The 15,792-nt window shown below is 46.5% G+C and overlaps 1 long non-coding RNA gene across 2 annotated transcripts in view; it reads right to left on the bottom strand.

Annotated features, from left to right (window-relative positions):
- LOC116963493 overlaps nt 1-11,227 on the bottom strand; it is a 33,714-nt gene extending 22,487 nt beyond the window's left edge. The window contains exons 1-4 of one of the 2 annotated variants that reach the window (XR_006166211.1): nt 10,617-11,226; nt 7,745-7,938; nt 7,495-7,497; nt 5,352-5,362 (exon numbers count right to left, since the gene is read on the bottom strand). This is a non-coding gene — a long non-coding RNA (uncharacterized LOC116963493). Of the gene's footprint in view, nt 1-5,351; nt 5,363-7,494; nt 7,498-7,744; nt 7,939-10,616 lie in introns of those variants that run through there. The other variant, XR_006166210.1, reaches the window with a different exon arrangement.
- Between the last annotated feature and the right edge of the window lie 4,565 nt (nt 11,228-15,792).

Below are 15,792 nucleotides of genomic sequence, written 5' to 3'. Positions count from 1 at the left end.
AGGTTCAGCAAAGGGAAGTGCAAAGTCCTGCACCTGGGGAGGAGCAACCCCAGGCACCAACATACCCAGCTGGAAAGCAGCTTGTCAGAAAAGGACATGAGGGTCCTGGTGGACACCAAGCTGAACACGAGCCAGCAGTGTGCCCTCACTGCAGAGAAGGTGCATGCTATCCTGGGCTGCATGAGGCAAACTATTGCCAGCAGGCTGAGGGAGGTGATCCTTCCCCTCCAGTCATCACCAGTGAGACCACAGCTGGAGTGTTGTGGCCAGTGCTGGGCCTGGCCAGTAAGAGAGACATGGACATCCTGGAGAGTCCTGTGAAGGGCTGTGAAGTTGGCAGGGGGACCGGAACATCTCTCCTATGAGCAAAGGCCAGGAGCACTGTGACTGTTTAGCCTGGAGAAGAAAAGGCTCCAAGGGGATCTTATTAATGTAGATGAATACCTGAAGGGAGAGTGCAAAGAGGACGGAGCCAGGCTCTTTTCAGTGGTGTGCAGTGACAGGACCAGAGGCAACGGGCACAAACTGACACACGGGAGGTTCCCCTGGCACATCAGCAAACACTGTTTCACGGTGAGGGTGACTGAGCACTAGAATAGGTTGCCCAGACAGGTTGTGGAGTCTCCCACCTTGGAGATCTTCAAAGGCTGTCTGGACATGGTCCTGGGCAAGCAGCTCTGCTTGAGCAGGGAAGGTGGACAAGATGACCTCCAGAGGTCCCATCCAACCTCAACCATTCTGTGTTTTCCTACTGTTCCTTACTGCTTATGAGGAATTTTCCTTTGACTCTACACTTCCCTTATTAGCTTTTACAGTCTTCAGAAACCTTGCTAAGAGCATTTTCAAAACACTGGAGTACAATAGGCTGACAGGCCCACTCTTATTCATGTGACCCATCAAAAAATTCTAATCCTAATGAAATAGGGATGCAACAGAAAATAAAATAGGAACCCATGGGGCACCATTTGCCTCTACAGAAGACATGCTGACTCCTTATCTGCAACTGCATGCTTAGATACCAATCCTCTGAACAAAAGACAGGACTCCACTAATTACAACTTCATGTGCAATTTACATTGTTAAATATACTAACAGATGAGGATGGCTGCAGCACTTGACAGAAGCATTCACTCAGAAAATAAAATTTGAAGGAGTTATGAAGAGCCTGACAGAAGATATTACAGTACATGATATCAGTCAGCAGTTCTCTCTTGCTTTTATCATACTGCAGCCAGTGCTGGTCATGTCTCTAAGAAGTATACAGCAGAATTAATAAAGATACAGATATGGAAAGACTAGGTTCAAAATAATGCTCTTATGAAGAAGAACCGGAAAAGAGTGCTTGTTTATATTGCAGAGGAGGGGAGAAATGTACAAAATTAAGACTAGCACTGAGACAAAACTAGAAGTACATTATCTTGTAGCAGAGGAACTAGAGGACCACCAACAAAAAGAGAAGGCAACAAACTCAAAAAATCAACAAATCTTTTTCAGGCAGAATAGTTAGCCTGGGGCATTAAATGATATAGGACTTGGCAAGAGACATGCAAAGAAAGGGGTCGACTAAGTAAGGAGCATCCAATTTTCTTGACATTGCAAACCACACAGCAAAATCTTTACGCGTCAAATGGCCACGAGACACATACCACCATATACTCCAGAAGATGGCAGAGAAGTACCAGATAGCCCATAGACAAGTTATGACAGCAGATGTTCCATCACACTGCCTTGGGCCCTAGCTGGTCTATGCATACCACTGGATCTCAGGGAGACCTTGTGGTGGCATTCTTTGGCAGTCCCCACCGGTTTACTTCCTTCCACAGATAGATCTGGACTACCAAGTACAAAAATGGCACCAGAATTACTTACAAACCATAAACAGATACCCTTGGACTAGACACTTTCATTCATACAAGAATATCCAGAGATGCAATATTAAGAGAACAATGAGAAAGTTTGTGAAGAACAAAGCCCATAGAACAAAAGCCAGGCTCTACTGGAAACTAATAGGATCCTTCTGTGAAAGGCAGCTTATGGCCTAGCATTAATCATGAGGGATTTGAAAGACCATTCTAGAGAGACAACTGGGTATTATTAGACTATTTTTTTTTCTGATTACAAATAAGCACTATGAAATATCATTAATGTCCCCAATTTGCTGTCACAAATTAAACAGTAAACGTAGTCAAAAGTGAAGGCATCTTTATGGGAAGCGTTAGTAACTAGTCAGATAACATTCAACAGTGTCATTCAGCATATGGAAATTAATACAAAGTCAACTCTAATGAACTGGAGTGCAGAAAAGAACTGTTGGATCAAGCCATCTTATTAAGACGGATCCATTCAAAGTGTGTGTTTAAAGGCAAGGAACAATCCAAGAACAAGAAAGAAAAACATCCCCCTAAAGCAGATTGTGTCTTGAAAAGTGGAAAATGTGAAAAAAAAAAGTAGGTATAACAGTAGGAAAACAACTCAGACTGAATTCCCTGTGCCACACTGTGGCAAAGGGAGCCAAAGGAACCCTTAGATTTATGAACGGGAGGAAGCAAGGACAGTAGGATGATTTTCTCTACATACTTCAATCACTAGAGAAGTCACTGTTGGAAGACTGAATAAAGAAGTGCCAAGTACAATCCAGAAGTCTGAAAAAAGTTGTCCATGAAAGACCTAAATAATGCAAAATGTTTAATGAACTAAACAAAGCTGAGAGGTGAACGTGATGATGATAAGTTTAAGTACATTCAATGGAAGTACAAACATTCACAGAATTACATGGATTCACCATCAGCCAGTTCCCTCAGGACCCTGACAGGCATTTCATCAGGTCCCATGGACTTGTGTATGTTCAATTTCCCCAGATGGTCTCAAACCTGATCTTCTCCTATGATGGGTGGGACTTCATTCCCCTAGTCCCTGCCTTGAGATTCAGGGACTTGTGAGATTTGGGAAGAGCAACGGTCAGTGAAAACTGAGCAGGGAAAAAGTCACTGAGTACTTCAACCTTCTCCATGTCAGTTGTCACCAGATTCCCTGTCTCATTTATTGGGGGTTACAATCTCTTTTGTTTTCCTTGCCTGACTAGCGTACCTATAGAAGCCCTTCTTATTATTCTCCACATCCCTTGCCAAATTTAACTCCAGTTGTGCCTTAGCTTTCCTGATCCCATCTCTACACTCCTGGGCATTATTCCTATATTCTTCTCAGGATGCATGTTCCTGCTTCCACGGCCTATGCATTTCCCTCTTGTGTTTCGGTATGACCAGGAGGTCCCTACTCAGTCATGCTGGTTTCCCACCTTCCTTGCCTGATTTCTTGAAAGTGGGAATCAATAGTTCCTGTGCTCTAAGAAAAATGTCTTTAAATAGCTGCCAGCTCAATGTACAAATGGAGATCAGTATCAAGTGGTGTCCCTCAGGGGTCCATACTGGGAATTGTACTGATCAATATCTTTTTTAACGACATAGATAGTTGGATGGAGTGCACCCTCAGCACGTTTGCAGATGACATCAAGCCAAGTGCTGCAGCTGATGGGCTACAGGGAGGGGATGCCATCCAGAGGGACCCTGACAGGCTGGAGGGGTGGGTCCATGTGAACCTCATGAAGTTCATCAAGGCCAAGTGCAAGGTCCTGCACCTGCGTCAGGGCAATCACCAGTACCAGTAGAGACTGGGAGATGAATTGATTGAGAGCAGCCCTATGGAGAAGGACTTGGGGATAATGGTAGATGAAAAATTAGACATGAAACAGCAGTGTGCACTCATAGCCCAGAAAGTCAACCGCACCCTGGGCTGAATCAAGATAAGTGTGTCCAGCAGGTCAAGGGAGGGGATTCTTCCTCTCTACTCTGCTCTTGTGAGACCCCACCTGGATCCATCTCTGAGGTCCACAGTGCAAGACAGACATGAACCTGTAATGACAGGTCCAGAGGAGGGCCATTAAAATTATCACAGGGCTGGAACATCTCTCCTATGAAGAAAAGATAAGAGAGTTGGGGTTGTTCAGCCTGGAGAAGAGAAGGCTCCAGGGAGACCTCATTGCAGCCTTTCAGTATTTAAAGGGGGCTTATAAAACAGATGGAGAGAGACTTTTTACCAGTGCCTGTAGTAGCAGGTTAAGGGGCAATGGTTTTAAACTGAAAGAGGGTAGGTTTAGACGGGACATAAAGACGACATTTTTTACAATGAAGGTGGTGAGACACTCACTGGAACAGGACTAGATGATCTTTGAAGGTCCTTTCCAACCCAAACTATTCTGTCATTCTATGCACCACACATTGAATGAGCTTTGCACTTTCTCTTTCAACTAATCTTATTGACCACTGTCCACACAGAATCAGATCAGCATACCAGCCAGCTCAGTTACTACATCATTCTCCCTATGATCTCAAAGAAGAAAAAACAAGAATAAAAAACCTTAAGTAACCTTGCAGTATGTCCCTTCTCTATCATGGAAATGGAAAGCCTAAAAAAAATTTTCCACAAGTAACATTTAAAAATCGTTCCTCACTGACCTAACAGCTGCAAACACAAATCTTGCTCTCCATCCAGACATCACCTTTTAACTGTAAATTATGCAGTTGCCATGAGTCATTCATATTTTTCCAGGGGGAAATGACTGGTTTAAATCTTAAAAAATAATGAATTTATAGGTTTTGAATGTTATGTCTTGCAATGAAGTCAAATTTCTTTCACATCATCAAAAGCACATTTGCAAACCAAAGGCCACGTGCTTATCAAAAGTTAAGTTTATACGATTTCCCACCCCAGTGCAACAGCTGTGCCTATAAATTTAAAAATATATGATTGGTAAATTGTATTTTCCTCTCTGCAGTTTAGGATCTCAAAAGGAGCTGAATTGCCTTTAAACAAATTATTTTTAAAACTCATTCACAGGCAGAGAATGCGTGCCAAATTTCAGGGTAAAAAGTGTTACATACAATGTTAATTAGACTCTGAAACTGACCTTCTTGGAGCAGGCAAATTCTCCAGTCTAGCTAAGGGCTTCATTTAAGCCAAGGTAATAGTTACATTCAAAGAGAAATGCTTCCATCCCTAGCTTTGGACAACTACCATAGACAAACACACAGACATCATCATTATGATAAGAGCTCAAAACAGTAAAGGCTGTTGGACTATCAAAGGCCATAAATGAAAGGACAGGAAGTTTGTCTTTCAAAGACTAGAACCAATGAATAGAGAGTTTTTAAATAAGTGGAAGGAAAATCAAAATATGGGGAACTCTTGTCCAGCATTGAGATGACAGTGCTATTATAAATATATCCAGGTACAAGAATGACCACACCCCTGTGACTTTTATGCTTGCTCAGTGAATGTCAGAAACATTTGACAAGGGCATCTCAGGCTGTCAATGCACAAAAATCAGGCGTACTTCACTCGATGACCTCTGAGTTACATTTCCTGAACAAGACCCACTAGTTTCTACATTATGAAAGCATTATAGAGAACACAGCAGTAACTGTGAGCTAGAAGAAAAAGCGTGCAAGTTGTAGTTATTTGCTTGTTTCTATGCATTTATGACACTTCTGTATAAATGAAAAACCTGGATAACTCCCATGGTATAATACCAGAACTCTTTAATCCTTTACATTTTAAATTATGAACCATTCAGTTCCTTCAACTGTACCTTTATAGAAAAGCTAAGTTCCTGGAATGCTATTCAATTTAAGGGGAGACAAGCAAATTCCAGGTGTTAGCCCAGGCACTCTCTTCGGAAACCACTGTAGCAATACCACAGTAGAAGTGAGTTTATCACTGGAGTGAGCTCTAAGTTATTAAGAGTACCAAAGGTTAAAGCTAACACCTTGCCTTTCATCAAAAAGCTAAAGGAGTTTTAATACATAAGCTCCTCTGATTCCAGCGAGGGTTGTGGACTCTGCAGGAATATACATTATAAGGTATATTCTGCATTAACTTTAACATCAATGGGTTCTTAACAGGTTAGTCAGCATAGAGAACATGGCACGTGATAGTTACAGGAACAAAAAGAAATGGAGCGGGATGTCAGAACTGAAAAGGAAATAAACTTTCCTAGATGTCAACTAAAAAAAGCCTTTTGCCACATTTGCTGCCTGGCACTCAGTGGTCATCTTGAACCCAACACCATCCATAAGTGCCAACACAAGTGAAAAAAACACAAAAGCGTTTCCTGCTTAGGAGGTTATTATTCTCATTATCTTTACTTCCAGTTTCTTTTGCCAAGCATCTGCAGTCACCCCCTTTCTGTCTGGTCTCTCCCTCTGCCAAATAGCTCTCATCCGTACTTCAGTTTTCTATCATTTGGAACCTGATGAGAAGAACTACCAAACTGCCTTTCTAAAAGACATATCCTTACTCAGCAACAGCTGCAAGCAGGATATAGGTACACATTACATTTAGGAACATGCCAAAGCGAATGGTCCTACAGTTCTCCCTCGACCCAGAATCCAAGAGAACATTCAACTGAACAGAAAAGGGCAGAATAGTGACAGAAAACTTAATCACATAAAAGTCAATCGCAGAAAACTGGAACTCCTTCCAATGAAGATAACAGCATTGAAACAGCAGACTTCTAAGAATTTGGGAGATTTCTAACACTGTTTACTCCAAACTGCTGACTCCATAATTAGATGACCACAAAAACTTAAAAGGTATGTGGAAGAAAAAAAATGATTCAGCATTTGCTTCATTTTCCTGTTCCTTTACCATATATCCATTACTAGTCAGAGACAGGATACTTCGGTCTGACTCAGCACAACACAGTTCTTAAATTCATTTAAGTTATGATTGGTAGACTAGTACTGGTATCTCTATAACAGACTTTCCCTAGCTCAGGCAGAATCGAAAAGCCAGAGGTAGCAGGCACCGGGCAAAGTTTGTAACTGTGCTGCAGCAGGCAGCAAGCACTGTGGTTGTTAAAGAGCCAAATCAGATGCCAATAACAAGCCTAACGTGTCTTAAAGTAATAAAATAAAATGTTATAACCTAGGCTACTTATTTCCAATGCAAAATAGAATGCATTTTTCTACCAGACAACTTTTGCTACCAGTGAAGTGACCTATGCAGGCTGTAAAAAGGCATGATCCAGTTACAGGGAAAACAAAGTCCCTTACAGGCCTACTGTGTCCTGACAGGGGGAAAAGGGGAAAAAAACCACAGATGGATACAGGTGGATGTTCACCAGTGGAAACAACAAGAAGAATGGCACTAATGGTAGAAAATAAAGTACCTTATCATGGAGATGACCAACACATATCCAACAACAGCAGGTACTGGAGAAGTCTACCAGCTGGGAAGAGCTAATCACGCTAATTTAAGCCTGCTGTGAGAAGCATGATAACCCTACAAATCAATAACCATCTGACAAGGTCTAATTATGTTTACTTGTAGCTAATGGAGTAATGAATTACCAAAAAGAATACCTGCTGCTGCTACTACTACTCTTCGTTCTTTCCTCTGTTAGGCCTAAATCTTAGCAACTGCGTTCTCTAACGTTACTCGCTTTGAGCCAGTCCACTCTGCCTAATCAGCACCTTCTCTGTCAGCACTAGCAGAAACTATCACAGAAGTAGTTGGCTAGTAAAAGGACCTGCTTAGGTCAATAGCAGCAAGCAGGTGGTTCAGGCTTTATTTCACAAAATAGCATTTTCCGTATGTCCAAAGGCAAACATTTTCCAGTCACAATACAAAGCAGAGACACATTCTTCCCACTCAAGAACAGGTCATTTTTCAAAGGACTAAAACCTACCTGTACCAGACAAGGTAGCTGATGAACGCCCGGAGTCACATGTGTATAGACCAAGAGGAAGCAGGAAACTTATCCAACAGGAAGGGGCAGGAGACCAGATATTATGTCATGGTGAATTAGCAGCAGATACTCTCATTGACCTGAAGCAGGAACAGCTTTAAAACAGCAGACTGAGGATGCATCTGGGTCCAGCTCTGAAAAGAGAAAGTACATACCGAGTGAGAGGGAAGTACTATACAATATAAATAAAATTTCCTACAACAGCACCGACCCATGTGACACTTCATAAGCAGTAAAACTGGGAGAGGGAAAAAAAAAAAAAAAAAAAAAAAAGAGGGAAAAGGCAAGAAAGAAGATGCGACTGACATAGTGATTAGGGACTTCTCTGCAGACAACTGCACACAGAGGCATGTCTATGTTGCCAAGTCACTAGGCCATCCTTGCAGGCTATTCAACTTACAAACAGGAGCCACTTGCATTTGGGGAAATTGGAAAAAACATGAAGAAGGTACACCACTTGCCTATAACCTGTCAACATATTGAGGCATGCTCTAATAAGAACTGTAGGGTGGTTAAGATTGGAAGGGATCCCTGGAATTTGCCTGGCCTAACCAAGGAGCAAGGGTATCTTCTTACATAGACAGTCTCAGTTATGCTTATGCCCTCAGACGTCTTTGGTAACCGTTGGGAAAGGAGGCCAGTTCAGGAACTTTAGCCAAGTCAGCTTGTTTTCATTCTTAAAAAATCAAATCCTTAAAGGCTATCGGAACACTCCAGCATTTCAGCAGGCAATGTTAGCTGCAGACTGGGAGAACTAATGATCCCATGGATTTAGGGTATCATCAGGCAGCTCCAGTGTCTGCATATTCATGATAGGTCCCAGAGAAAATAATCCAGGGTAAGAAGGATGAGGGAGCTGCTCCTTGGGAAGAACTGAGCCAGCTGCACCTGTGTATACAAAGCACTGCTTCTGACAGCTTCCTACTGTAGTTGATGAAGAAAAGAAGCATTACAGCAGAACAGATGCGAACACCAGCATTCACAGCATTCACAAGTATAAGCTCATACCTAGTCATGCAGTTAGAAGCAACTGCTCAAAGAATGGATAGGCAAGAAAGGGAAATATGAGCATCGCAGTACCAGCCTAGGCAGTTTACACAAGCGTAAACTCCATCAGGGACAGTAAAAAGGCTCTAGGTCCAGCAGGGAGTAAACAAGGAAAGAACAAAGGGCAGAACGAACATCATGGTGAACTGTGCTAAACCAGAGCTGAAGTCACAGAAGGATGGAGTCCAGGAAAGCAGTGGTTGAGGCAGAACACCGCACTGGAGGTAGTGCAAGTGAGAAGGGCTGGGCCAAGAGGGCGCATGAGGTACAGAGGGGAACATCACTGCAGCACTGCAGAAAAGGAGGCAACCACAGGCTGACAGTGTTGTGAATCTCACACCCCTGCCTTTGGGGCAAGGCCAGGCTGGGAGTTTCTTCCTCACATACAGAGGGGAGGGGATTCTGCTATGGAAGATGGGCTCATTTCTCATGGCAGTGTCCCCCTGGTAAACAGTAGGTTGTTAACTGATCCTGAGGCAGCACCAAGGAAGCGGTTATTCTCAGAAGCTGCAGGAATCCCCTGGATGGGCAGTAGTATGAAGCCAGTCTCTCCAAGAAGGGCAGTGCTGACAGCACTAGGCAAGGATACAGCACAAACACACCCGTACGCCATACTAACTGGTAAATGACCTTGCTTACTCCTCAGGCCCCCACTTAATTTCTACCTCAGTCTTGCCCAGAAGCAACTTGCACACAGGGTCCCTCCACAGGCCACGCTGATAGAGGAAACGGAGAATTGTTCAGGCCCCAGGGAGCAGGAGGGAAGGAGGAAGCGGCAATCTCCAGCAGCAAGCTCGTGGCACCAAAGTGAGACGGTTTGCCTCTGTGGGAAGTCAAGATCTTCTGGAAGGCCATGCAGAGCATCAGTCTCCTACTGATACAGATCAGTGTGTCCTGAGATTGTATCTTGGACTACGTATCTCCCTCTGAAAACAGACCTGTGGGGCACTTAGAGGCAGCAAGACAAATGCTCTCTCTCAAAAGGTGCTATCTCCTGCATGAAAGTTGGCTGTTCCTGAAGCACTAGAGACGACTGTCAGTCACAGGACAGCACAGGGATGTGGAGTGTCTCCAGGGACAGGGTATTAAGAAGATAACCCTCCTCTCCAGAGGGCCATGCCAGGGCAGGCTGGGCGATTCCAAACGGGTGCTGGTGTGTCCCCCGGGAAGCCCAGTCCCTGCTGCGGGAAAAGCCTCCCGAGCGGGCTTGCAGTCCACATTTGAGGGTGGTAAATGAGTAACGGGCTTTCCCCCTCTGCCTGTCTCTCCAAGCCAGCTGGGTCCCTGCGAGGCAGCAAAGCCACCACGGCTCGGCCGAGGATACGGGGGAACGCGCTAGAACAACCGGCGGGGCCCGGGTGAGCGGCTGTACCGGCGCAACGCCGAGTCCGAAGGGAAGAACGGCGAGAGCGGCGCGCCGGTCGTCAGGCTGTTCCAGCCCCCGGCTCCGCACGGCAGCCGTGCGGCGACCACCGAGCGCCGCGGGAAGGGGCGCCGCCGGCCGGCGTACCGGCGGCGCGGGGTCTGCTACCCGGACCCCGCCGGTCTCCCGGTCGGGCGTACCCTGCAGGCAGCGCCGGGGCGGGAGCAGCGCCAGTGCCCGGGGTCCGCGCCTGGCCCGGGGGTTGCCGCTGGCGCGGGGCAGTGCCCGGGCGGAGGCGTCCCGCGGGTGGCCGGGACAGAGCCACGGCAAGCGCTGCCGCGTGGCCGAGCCGGACGGAAGCCCGGGGCGGGGGGGGGCGGCGGGACCCGGGGCAAGGCTCACCGTCCCGTCCATGCTCCTCCCCGCCGCGCCGCTCTCCCGCTCGCGCCGGGGCCGCCGTCCCCGCGCCGGGCGCGGGGCGCCTGCGCGGCGCTGCAGAGAGCGGCGCAGGGACCGTCTGCAAAGTGCGCGCCGCTCGCCGCCCGCGCAGCAGCCGGCAGCGCGGTGCCGGGACGGGCCGCCCGCAGCGCCCTCGCCGCTGGCGGGGACGGCTCCGGCGCGAGAGCGGCCGCCCCTCCGGCCTGACCGCTCTCCGGCCTCCCGCGCTTTAGCGCCGCGTCCACGACGGGCGGACGGCGCAGCCTCGGCCCCTGCGCCCGCTTCCCAGCTCTGCGGGGGCGGTGCGGCGCGGAGCTCCTCCCGTGGACGGGCGGGGGCAGCGCCCGTCCCCTTCCAGCCCCTCGGGCGCCCCCGGCCCTGTCGCCGCCGGAGGGCCCTCGCCCATCGGCCGTGTGCGCGGCAGCCCCGGGAGAGGGGCGGGCGAGCTGCGCGGCCGCCGCCGCAGCGTCGCGGCCGCAGTCCGTTCGCCCTGCCGCGGCCCGCAGCCCCCTGCCGACATCGAGTCCCGGTGCCACAGCGCCTCCCCCCGCCGCCGCAGCCCCCTCTTCACCCGCCGCAGGGCGCCAACTCACCGGAGAGCCCCCAGCGCCCCTTACCACCGCGGCCCCCCCCCGCGCCCCTTTGCTGCCACAGCCGCCCTCCCGCGCCGCCACGGCGCCTCCGGCCGCTGCCGTCCGGCCCGGCAAAGCGGCGGGACCGGCCCCGGCCCCCTGCGCCGCTCCGTTTCCCCCCCGGCCCTCAGGCGGGTCGAGCTCCGCCACGGCGCCCACGCCCCGGGCCGCCGTCGGGCCGCAGCGACTGCCCGTGGCCCCGGCCCATCTGGCGGCGGCGCCAGCAGCGGCCCGCCCCGCGGACCCACCGGGCGGCGGGGCTGGCGCCGGTGGCGGCGGGAGGGCGCGTGGCGCCCCCGGTGCCGGGCCGGGGAGAGCCCCAGGGACCGTTCGGGGAGCGCGGCCGCCCGGTGCCGGGCGGGCGGCGCAGGCAGGCGCTGCGGCGGGGCTGTCCGGGGACGACGGTTCGCCGAGGGTCGACGAGAATGTCGGCGGTGATGTGAACAACAGCAACGTGTATATCGGGAGTGGACGTGGGGGGAAGGAGCTTGGAAGCACGTCTGGTATTTCAAATTCAAAACTAATCTGTACCGAGAGTTACTGTCCTGTATTTTTATACCCTTTGTTGGACAGCCTTCTCTTAAGGAGCTAGTAACTCCTGGGGGGACGAGGATACTGCGTTTGGCGGACCATGGGTCTGCTGTACTGTGCCAATTATAATGGGAAAAGAAAAACTATTTCCAGTGCAAGACATACACTTCTGTGATGTCCACTTTCAAAAAATGATTTGAAGAAGCACTGAAGAGAGTTGGTCTTAAGTTAAAGAAGCACTGCAAACAATGAGAGATGAGAAGGGGGGTTTGTATAGGATGAGCGCTGAAAGTGAACAATTGTGTGTGATGCTCCAAGGAGCTGTGGGAAAGGGGTGAAAGGAAACAACCCCGTTTAAAAGGAAAACCAGATGAGCAGAAGCCAAGCAAGTCTGCCAACTCCAAGTGTTCAGAAAGGTTGTAAGTCTAAAAGCTGAAATAAAGTGTTGTAAAGATTATCATGTGTATTTACGTCTCACTGGGTATTTTTAGATGGGGGCTACATATTTATGTGCCATCAGCTTTTTCAGTCTGCATTTTTCATGTGTCACATTTTCAAGCTTTTTGCTACAGCTATTTACACTAGAAAAACACTGTTGTAAATGAAAAAATGAGTTTTTGTGTTATCTGTAATCCAGAAACTGCCACCTTTGAGCATCCTGGAAGAAATGGTTCAGTGTGCATGTTGAGAGGATAATTTAAGTGCTAGGTACATCCAGGAAGGACAATCTGGAAAAGGAATGCAAGAGAGCATGACTATCTTGGCTAAGGTACATGACTCACGAAGGGCAAGCCCTGAGAGAGCTTGCAAGAAAGCACCTTGTGATTTAGGCTAGAACTCCTGGCAGGAGAGCAAACTAGCAGCCTGCACAAGTTTGGCAGTACTGTAAAATATGTTTCGTGATGGATGTGTGACAAGGTAATGCTTAAGGCCAAATAGAAGAGAGAAAGTTCCTCAGAAAAGAAGTCATCATGCTGAAGTTAAGAGTGGAGGAGTCTGCTGAGCAAGAATACCTTGCTTTTGCTGGGGAAATGTGCACCTGTTGACGAGATTATATCATCCTCTGTATCTGGTCATCTGCTCTGACCAACAGCAACTCCAAAACTTCTCTATGGAACAGACTAGACCATCTGCAAGTGGTTAGCTTGCACTCTCCAGAGTGAGAGCGATTGACTGTGAACCACTTTGGAATGAGAAAATCCAGCACCCTGTCAGCTGTGACCGAGATGAGTGCAGTCATCCTAGGGACTGCACAGACACAACCGCTTAGCACTGCCAAGGGAGGAGAGGCGGAAACCACCCCATACACATTGCCCAGATGAGATAGGCTGCACATCCCCCCTCGCATGGGAGAGTCACATCATTTATATTCCAGTCTTGAAGACTGATGGACACCATGACCAGATACAATATCTGAGTTCACAACATCTGTATTTTTTTTTTAAGTATACCTTTTAGTTAGGAATAGAGCAGCAGCTCCGTCATAGGTAAGAAGATGATGAGTTTATTTTCACCCGTTTCTTGAAGTTAGAAATGCAGCTGGGACAAAAGCTTCTTACATTTGTAACATATACTGTACATTTTTCTCTGGGATCAGCAAAGACTGTTCCAACAGGATAAGTAAGCCTGCCTAGGACATCCAACAGAGCAAGTTACCCATACCACAACTGAAGACATGGAAGAAAAATATCCAAAGACATGGAGCCCAAAGAAAGCGAAGTACACACAAAAGTATACTTTCCTGGAGCATGACAGGGGAAGCACAGCTGAAGGCATGACAGACACCTAATGAGGGTATGCATTTTCTCATTTTACAAGGTCAAAGATGGCAATCATGGTAATTTGTCTTTCTGGAAAATCCATGACCCCATATTGTTGTCTGTAAATTCTGTATCATGATCCTCATGCAGTTTATATTTCTGGATGAACTAAAGTATGTATTTGAAAAAGATCTAGTCCTTTTTTTGCAGATAATTACACAAAAATGGTGGTACAGAGTCAAATCGTAAGTACACCTGACTCATTTACCCTGTTCCTGACAGGCCAACACAGAATGCCTAGAAAAGATCATAAAAGTAGGGTAGACATACAACGATACCTCCCCAAATGCTCTCCTAGCTCACAGTGATTTGCGATTCAGAGACCTGCTGTGACAGAACTATTGGCTTTGTGTTTAATAGCCTTTGATGGATTTCTCTTTTGCAACTTTCATCCACTATATATTCACAGTCATGAAATTGAAGGCCATGAAGGACTATTAATTCTGCCCACTTACATATGACAAGTAATTTCATATAGGCCTCCAATGATCTGTTACACAAACCAGGTCAATTGTAACATGCTGGAGAAGCTACCACTCTGTAACATCGTTAGCCAATCACTTTCATCACTAAAAGCATGCGCCTATTTTCAGTTGGAATTATCTGTTGCAGTTTAAAGCTGCTAGTTTTGGTGTTGTTGTTGTTGTGCCTTAACCCCTAGACAATTAAAAACCTCTTTAGCATCCAGCATTTTTGCTCAGTAAATGTACTTACACATTCTAATGAGATCACTTCACAACCTTCTAAGTAATTAGAATTCATAGATTCATAGAATGGTTTGGGTTGGAAGGGACCTTTAAAGATCAGCTAGTCCAACCCCCCTGACAAGAGCAGAGACATTTTCAACTAGATCAGGTTGCTCAGGGCCCCGTCCAACCTGACCTTGAACGTTTTCAGGGATGGGGCATCTACCACCTCTCTGGGAAACCTGTTCCAGTGTTTCACCACCCTCATTGTAAGAAATTTCTTCCTTATATCTAGTTTAAATTTTCCCTCTTTTAGTTTAAAACCACTAAAAGCAGCTTAAAGCCATTACATCTTGCCTTATCACTACAGGAGTTCTGCATTTCTCATTGTAAAATATTTTTTCCAGTTTTCAGATAAATTTTGTGAACCTCTTGTACATTCTCTTTTTTTTCTCTCTGTTCCCTTCAAGACTTAAAAAAAAAAAAAAAAAAAAAAAGGGCTATGCCATCAGGGGCCTTATTGCTGTCTCTCACATCAACAGCATGTTTCCCCCAGATTACCTACCTGTATAGATCTGTTATATTATGTCTTATTCTTCAACTGTAAAATTTACAGGGCTGGGATAGCTCTGTGTTTTAGTGTCTAAAATAGTGGGTCCTAGTCAAACTGCTTGTGCGCTAATACAGCCAATTTCTTTCCAGACTTACCTTTTTTAATTATTATTATTTTGACACAGTCTTCTTTGGAGGAGTGACATGCCTTCATTTTCCCCAAGCACATAAGTTTGAACTTGACTGCTTTAAGACAGAAGCTATTTGAGCAGCCTTACTCTGCTACACTCTTCTCCACTGTTACCCTATCTTTATGACTGTTTTTTGCAGTACTCATTTTTTACATCATCTGCAGATTTTATCTGTAGAGATCTTACATTTTCTTTCAAATCACCAATTAAGTGTCAAACAGCACTGGCTGGAGAACTGTCCCCCCTAGGACCTAAGTGGAAGTGCCAAAATCCAACAGCTGGCTCTTATTTGATATGCTAACCAGTTCTTAACTCACACGATTTGTTTGCTGCTGTATAACTTTCTGTTTAATAGTTAAAGCATTGCATTAAATCAAATGGATTGTCAGGCCTGTAATGGCTATCTGATCACCTTTAACTCAACATGTAACTTCAAAGGCTTATGTCATTTGCCAAGTCTCGCTTGCTGTACAACCACCTTGACTAGTATTAGTTATATAGTAATGCCAACTACACCAAATTCCTTATCAATTAGCATTTCTGGTTTCAATTGCTTATAGTGTAGTGTTAGGCGTCTGTAAAGAGCAATTAACATTTTTCTTGTTTGGTGTAACACTGGATCAATTTGTTGAACATTTAATTTGGTTTTTTTCTTTCCTCTTTACAGTGCTTGACTTATTGTATTTTTAGTTTACTATCCCCAGCCTATTCCAGCTAGAGCATAACTG

The sequence above is a fragment of the Tyto alba genome, unplaced genomic scaffold, assembly GCF_018691265.1.
Source record: "Tyto alba isolate M040663 unplaced genomic scaffold, T.alba_DEE_v4.0 Super-Scaffold_38, whole genome shotgun sequence".
In the NCBI taxonomy this organism is placed as follows: domain Eukaryota; kingdom Metazoa; phylum Chordata; class Aves; order Strigiformes; family Tytonidae; genus Tyto; species Tyto alba.
The sequence above is the reverse complement of the archived record's forward strand: the minus strand, read 5'-3'. Positions and strand labels throughout refer to the sequence as shown.